This window comes from Fragaria vesca, linkage group LG2 (genome assembly GCF_000184155.1).
Source record: "Fragaria vesca subsp. vesca linkage group LG2, FraVesHawaii_1.0, whole genome shotgun sequence".
Lineage (NCBI taxonomy): Eukaryota > Viridiplantae > Streptophyta > Magnoliopsida > Rosales > Rosaceae > Fragaria > Fragaria vesca.
In genome coordinates this window covers 15,629,108-15,635,940 of record NC_020492.1, presented here as the reverse complement: position 1 = coordinate 15,635,940, position 6,833 = coordinate 15,629,108, and the positions used below count along the sequence as shown (strand labels likewise).

At 37.1% G+C, this 6,833-nt stretch overlaps 1 pseudogene across 1 annotated transcript; it reads left to right on the top strand.

The window, feature by feature from the left end:
* Positions 1-2,642: 2,642 nt before the first annotated feature.
* Positions 2,643-5,232, top strand: LOC101296535 (annotated as a pseudogene). Its single transcript, XR_183982.1, has 6 exons — positions 2,643-2,871; positions 2,955-3,106; positions 3,302-3,546; positions 3,751-3,879; positions 3,994-4,953; positions 5,099-5,232. The product of XR_183982.1 is annotated as a laccase-15-like (transcript).
* The last annotated feature ends 1,601 nt before the right edge of the window (positions 5,233-6,833 follow it).

Here is a 6,833-nt window from a genome sequence, read left to right as displayed (position 1 = left end):
ATGCAGCTTGTATTGAGCAAATGAAGTTAGGTTACATCAAGGGTGATAATACAAAGCACATTTCGACCTAAGTTCTTCTACAACCAACAGCAACAGGCGTTTCTCAACATTCAAGTGAACCAAGTTAGTTCCGAAGGAAACGCAGCAGACTTATTTACTAAGTCCTTACCTAAGTCTACTTTTGAGAAACATGTGAAAAGTATAGGCATGCGTCGGCTATCAAGTCTCTCTGAATAATGTTCACATCAGGGGGAGTATCATCTCAATGAAGTAGGCTGGTGCGTTGTACTCTTTTTCTCCTACGATCAAGGTTCAGTTTTTCTCCCACAGGGTTTTTGTGACTTGACGAGGTTTTTGACGAGGCAACAGATGAGCACCATTGGTATATCAATGCGCGGCACAAGGGGGAGTGTTCTAGGATATTCCATATCTTTCTAGATATTTTTTATGTGTGCCTTTGCCTTATGCCAATAGGATATGTGATTAGACTAGATCTATGTATTCATATCCTTACCATACTGGTAATGTGTAATTCCCTATGTAAAGGGTTTCTATCAATGAATGAGATACACATCTTTCACGATTCTCTATTCTCAATTTACTTTCAATTCATCATTCTACAAATAATTAACTTTTTGTTCACCCTTGTAGAAAATGCAAATTAATATACGACAAGTCTTGATGTCTTCAATGATCTCAAGAAGTCTCCAAGGGGTGCTAATCTTTCTATTAATAGCATCAATCACAAGTTTTGAATCTCTTTTGACCTAAATGTTTAAAAAACCTTGGTGTATTGGCTTTCATTAGAATTTTTCTAAGAGTTGTATCTTCAACATGTAGGAATTGTAGCATTTCCAATGCTGTTAATCAGCTGCAACCATAAGAACTAAGCCCTCGTTGTCCCGAAAAACAAACCCCCCTACATCAACTATCAATCCCTTATACTGATCCGTTAAAGTTGGTTTTTAATGTGGTTGCTATGAGGAGGTAACCACCATATGGTGGTAGGTGTGGTTTGAGAAGAACCTCTCTCATCAGAAACATTTTTAGCACACCTTCATTAAAATGAATAGCAACAGTTGGTACAACCTTGTTAGTTTTTTTTTTAAACATGTGCTTGTAGCAATGATCCCTGAAAACAGTATCATTTCTTGCTTTCCAAATATGCAACAGAGTTTTAAGGTAACTTCTCATTTGAGAGATCTTGTGTTTGAGACTCGTCAAAAGTCTAAAAGAAAATAGAAGAAGGGAAAACTATAATTATCCGGCGATGCCAAAGTAACTTCTGATTCGATACAGTAGAATTTGATCGAGACTGATTACCTTCATTTACCCATCAACACTTGGAAATATATATGCATTGGTGCGCCTATATATCCTTCTCAAGACTGAAGGAAAGATATATGGTTGCGTAATTTATCTAACTAAACTTATATGACCCAACCTGTACAATCTAACAACCGATGAAATCTAACATCCTAAACGTACCTACCATGATGAGAAATAGAGTTTAGGGTTTAGGGTTTAGGGTTACACCATGCTCTTCAGTCACAAATGAAGCAAGTAATTAAGTCAATCCATTGTAGCTTCCTTAACAGGTTAGAATTTTAGGTAAACAGATATGAGAGCGAGCCTGAGAGGCATCAGACCGAAAGGGTGAAACCTAATTACTTGCCGTCCACTATTCTACCTATAGCTACACCATAACACAAATTTCTTTACAAGTTAACAATTAAATTTTACGCTTCCAAAACGTCCTAACAAATGTTTCCTCTTGCATTCGTTTCTGGAAATTCTTCAGCTTTGCATTTCATCTTTATAGGCTCCTCTTTAATTACCAGCTCCATCAACTCCTCTTTTTCGAACTATGAAAACTTTTGCGCAATTTTGTTATTTGTAAATTATCTAATCATACTAGAGATGAAGATCGAATTCAATTATTAGTAATATGCACTTGATACGTTTGCCCTACATAAGAATCTATTTCTACAGTTGAGTAGTTCCGCCACGGCAGTCAGATACAGAAATCAAACTTAGAAAACTATCCACGCACTGTAGTACGTAGATTGTCAATTCCACCAAAGACAGAAGGGGAGCTCAGTACCAAGAGTTCAAATACGTTTTGATACGTCTCTAAATAGAAAGATATTGAAAATCATAACTAACTGAAAAGGGAATCAGAAACTTAATCTTGTAATTGAGCATTCTCCAAAAATTGTATCTTTCTTGCTTGACTGGGAAGCATTACTACTGAAAATTTGTCAGTTCCCAGTGTATATGGAAAGAATCTGTTATCAATATGACTACGTACGAGTAAACAAACTAATATTAGTGTGTATATCGAAAGTCAGATCCTTTCTCAGATGCTGCATTAAGGATCTAACCCTATCATTGACTAAGTAAACAAAAGAAACAAAACAACCTATAATTATTCAATCCCTATTATTGCTCCTACAATTTCACAATTGTACTCGAAATATATATGGTCTGTCCTGGAAATACTTAATCAGAACGAAAAATGGAACCAAGTGAAGATAACTTTGTGAACGAGAGTGATTCGTCTAATCTCGTGACACTAAATTAAGATACTTCTAATTGAAAGGCTTTGTCGTTTCCGATCGACATCTTTTTCAATGAAAACAGCCCCTTATCTGTCATCAACTCTGATCTTCTATATATTCAGCAGCGAACTAGGATGTTTTTAGAAGTAGTTTTTAGTAGAAAAGCAGAAGAATTATAAGACTGTATTGTGTTCAGTTCTTCGTAACAAGAATGATGTGGTCTAAAAACTACTGGAACTTTGCCCTGCAGATTTTATCATTTCTACTGCTCTTCATTCATAGTGACGCTTGGGCACATTATAATTGGGTCGTACGTACTTGCTTAGTTCCATGACTTGTTATGTTAACTGTGGTTTGCTTGATTAATTACTTAGTGACTTAGCTATTGTGCAGGTGAAAGAAGCTACATATACAAGGCTGTGCAGCACTAAGAAGATATTGACTGTTAATGGAAAATTTCCTGGACCAGTTTTACGAGCTTATAGAGGAGATACAATCTATGTCAATGTTCATACCGGAGGCAGACACAATATCACTATTCACTGGTAATGGAAATGGAATTATTCAAATTTGTTCTTGATGGTTTACATACGGGTTTCATATATATACACTAAGTTCCAAAATTTATTTAGTGCTAGCTGTAATATATATATTCAGTAACTTGAAGATGATGATGATTTCGATCGAATAAGTAGTGTTTTTCTTCTTCTTTTTTTTACTTAATTGGATGAGTACAATAGGCATGGAGTAAGGCAACCAAGGAATCCATGGTCTGATGGTCCGGAATACATCACACAATGTCCTATCCAACCTGGGGGAAGTTTCAACCAAAAGATCATATTTTCTACAGAAGAAGGCACCCTTTGGTGGCACGCTCATAGTGATTGGTCTCGTGCTCCAGTTCATGGAGCAATTTATGTCTATCCGAAGCCAGGAACTAGCCACCCTTTTCCCAAGCCCCATGCTGAAATTCCCATAATATTAGGTATCAATTAGATTTATATCTCTGTGCCTGCAGGCGTTACATTAAGAATGAAATAAAATGAAATAACCAAAAATTCCTACTTTGAACCTAGCTAGCTAGTTCTAAGTTTAACTCTCGGATTTTGGATTGATGGAGATGAACGGACTGTAAGATTTCCCCGAAATTGGAAACCAACAGGTAATGAACTGTTGAATGAAAATGCAGGTGAGTGGTGGAAGCAAGATGTAATGAAGGAATTTCAAGAATTTGTTAGATCAGGAGGACCTCCAAATGTATCTGATGCATACACCATAAATGGTCAACCTGGAGACCTCTATCCTTGCTCAAAATCAGGTTTGAATTCTCTCAAATTTCATAAATCAAAACTTCTTATAAAGGGTATACGTAATACGTGCGTTTGTAAGTTTTCTCAAAGCAAAAAATAAAATAAAAAAAAATAAAATGCAGATACATTCAAACTCTCAGTGGAGTAAAACAAGACCTACCTGCTCCGTATAGTAAATGCCATAGTGAACGAGATCGTCTTCCTCGCGGTGGCAAACCATAACCTCACGGTGGTGGTGGTGGCGACAGACGCAAGCTACACAAAGCCAATCGAAACAGACTACATCACAATCTCTCCTGGCCAGTCCATGGATGTCTTGTTGGTCACGAACCAACAACGTCCCGGTCTCTACTACATGGCTGCTAGGGCTTACAACGGTAACCCAGTAGTTGGTTTCGACACCACCACCACCACAGCAATAGTTGAGTACAACAATGGAAATGGGAACAAGAATGATACTCCATTATTTCCCTACCTTCCTGGTTTCAATGACACAGCAAGAGCCTTTGGTTTTTTCAGCAGACTCAAGAGCCTACCAGTTGATTTCAAGGAGCCTGTCCCGAAAACCATTGACCGTCGCATAATTTCAACAATTGCAATCAACACATTCCCTTGCCAGGGAAACCAAACATGTCAAGGACCCAACGGGACTCGTTTAGCTGCCAGCATGAACAACATAAGCTTTGTGGAGCCAAATACAGTAGACATACTTGTAGCTTACTACTACTACATCAATGGAGTTTTCAAAAAAGGTTTTCCGAATTATCCGCCGTACGCGTATAACTTCACTGGTCAGAACCTGCCTCTGGTTTTGCAAATACCAAAGAGAGGGACGAAGGTGAAGGTTATAGAATATGGGACGGATATGGAAGTTGTGTTTCAAAATACCAACTTAGTGGGTGGGTTAGATCATCCCATGCATCTTCATGGGTTTGATTTCTACATTATTGGAACTGGTTTTGGGAATTTTGATGAACAAAATGACCCAAAGAGCTACAATCTTGTTGATCCTCCTCTTAGGAACACAGTCACTGTCCCCATAAGCGGATGGGATGCAATTAGATTCAAGGCCAACAATCCTGGTAATCATGCTATCGCTAAACTTTAAGATTATTCCTTTTGATTTTGATTTTCATTGTTTAGGATGTTTTAAAGGTTTTTCTTTGAAGCTTTGTTTCTTGTTTTGTAGTATGAATATATCTTACTGATTATATCTTGCTATTTCAGGTGTGTGGTACCTGCACTGCCATTTCGACCGTCACCTGACGTGGGGAATGGACACGGTTTTCATCGTGAATAATGGGAAACACAAGAAGGAAAAGTTGCTGCCTCCGCCACCAGATATGCCACCATGTTATTAAGAATCTGGCTGATGAAATGAGTCGCTATCTATGCGCCGTATCTAACTATCTATGCATATTTACATTTAAGCAGTCATGGACTCATGGTATCTGATTAAAGGAAAATAAAACATATGTTGTTGTATTGTTGTACATGTTATTATCAACGTGGTCGTTCATTAACATATTCACGAGTTATGTATTTCGACTCTACCTCTACAAAAGTTAATTAATGAGATTTGGATTCGACATTATTTCTACCTCCTATCTCTCAGCTATTATCTCTTTATCTTATTTCTAGTTTATAACACGTTATAGTTTTTTTTTTTCTAGAGCTCTGTGATCCAGGTTTATGACACAATTCTATTGCCTCGGCTAATACTCTCGAAATATGAGTTCTCCCGTGTTTTTTATTTTTCTTATTTGCCCAATTTATGATGTTAATTGTTCTTGTCCTATGATTAATATATAGTAGAAGTGCCTTCATTTCATAAACATTCATGTATTCAAGTTTAGGTATGAGTATCAATATATTTCATTATTTTGCTCCGGATAGTTCCCACCAAATTATGCATATGAATGAACAGGCATAGTTGTGGCTAACTTGCGTTTGAAACTTTGAATTGTCGGTCAATCAGCATAAATTATGTCTATGTCAAAATGGTTGATTTTCCTGCATAGATGATTTACATTTTGATTTATGATTGTACGTACATAGATAGCTCTTTTTTCTCAAGTTCTGCAAGGCTTAAGTTTAGAAAAATGCAAAACAGCTAGTCTTTGCAAATAATCATTTTACTAGTACAGTCGTAAGATTTTAAATCTTGCTCATTGCTAGTTTTTGGGGATGGAGAATAATGAAAAAGTTTTGATAGTGGGAGAAGGCGAAAGAGGGGTTGTCATCTTCAAAATCCAACTTCTTCCCGATAACAAGCACAATATAGCCTTTGGATCCATCAATGTCTTCACACCCTTGTCGATGATCAACTCGTCAAGCTTACCTTCAGCATCTACATCAGTACCGATGAAAGAAGAAAAAATTGAAGGAAATTGTGAGAGACCAGACTCATGAACTGAAGATCGAGTCATCGAGGGGTGCACGTACGTAACTGAAATGAAACTGAGGTAGAGATTAAAAAATGTCACCTTGACGGCAGTAATTTTTTTCCACCGAGTATTCATTGCTTGGAAATTTCAGTGCTACTCTGATTTTCCGTCACGTTTTCAGATCGATCGAAGCCAGAAGCTCATATCTGTGACCACATCTCAAACTCCTTCACGCAACACAACATTAGTTGCTCAAAACCAAAGACATGAAGTATGACAAATACACATGTACAGTAGAATTTCCAACTCAGTATTCACTCTAAAAGACTTGTCAAGAAGATGGAACAATGAGCTTCCAACGCATTTTAAATATATACAGAACGGCAAAATTCATCTTTGAAACTCTATTTCACGAAGTAATCCCATGGAAAAAAAATGGAAGTAATCCCCCATGAAGTCATTGAATAACTTTATCAAGAAAAAGGAATGAAACATTAATGCAGTCTAGTTACAGTAATATCCCAGCATATTATAGCAATAAGAGAAACAATCCATATTCGACAAGCATAGCAAAT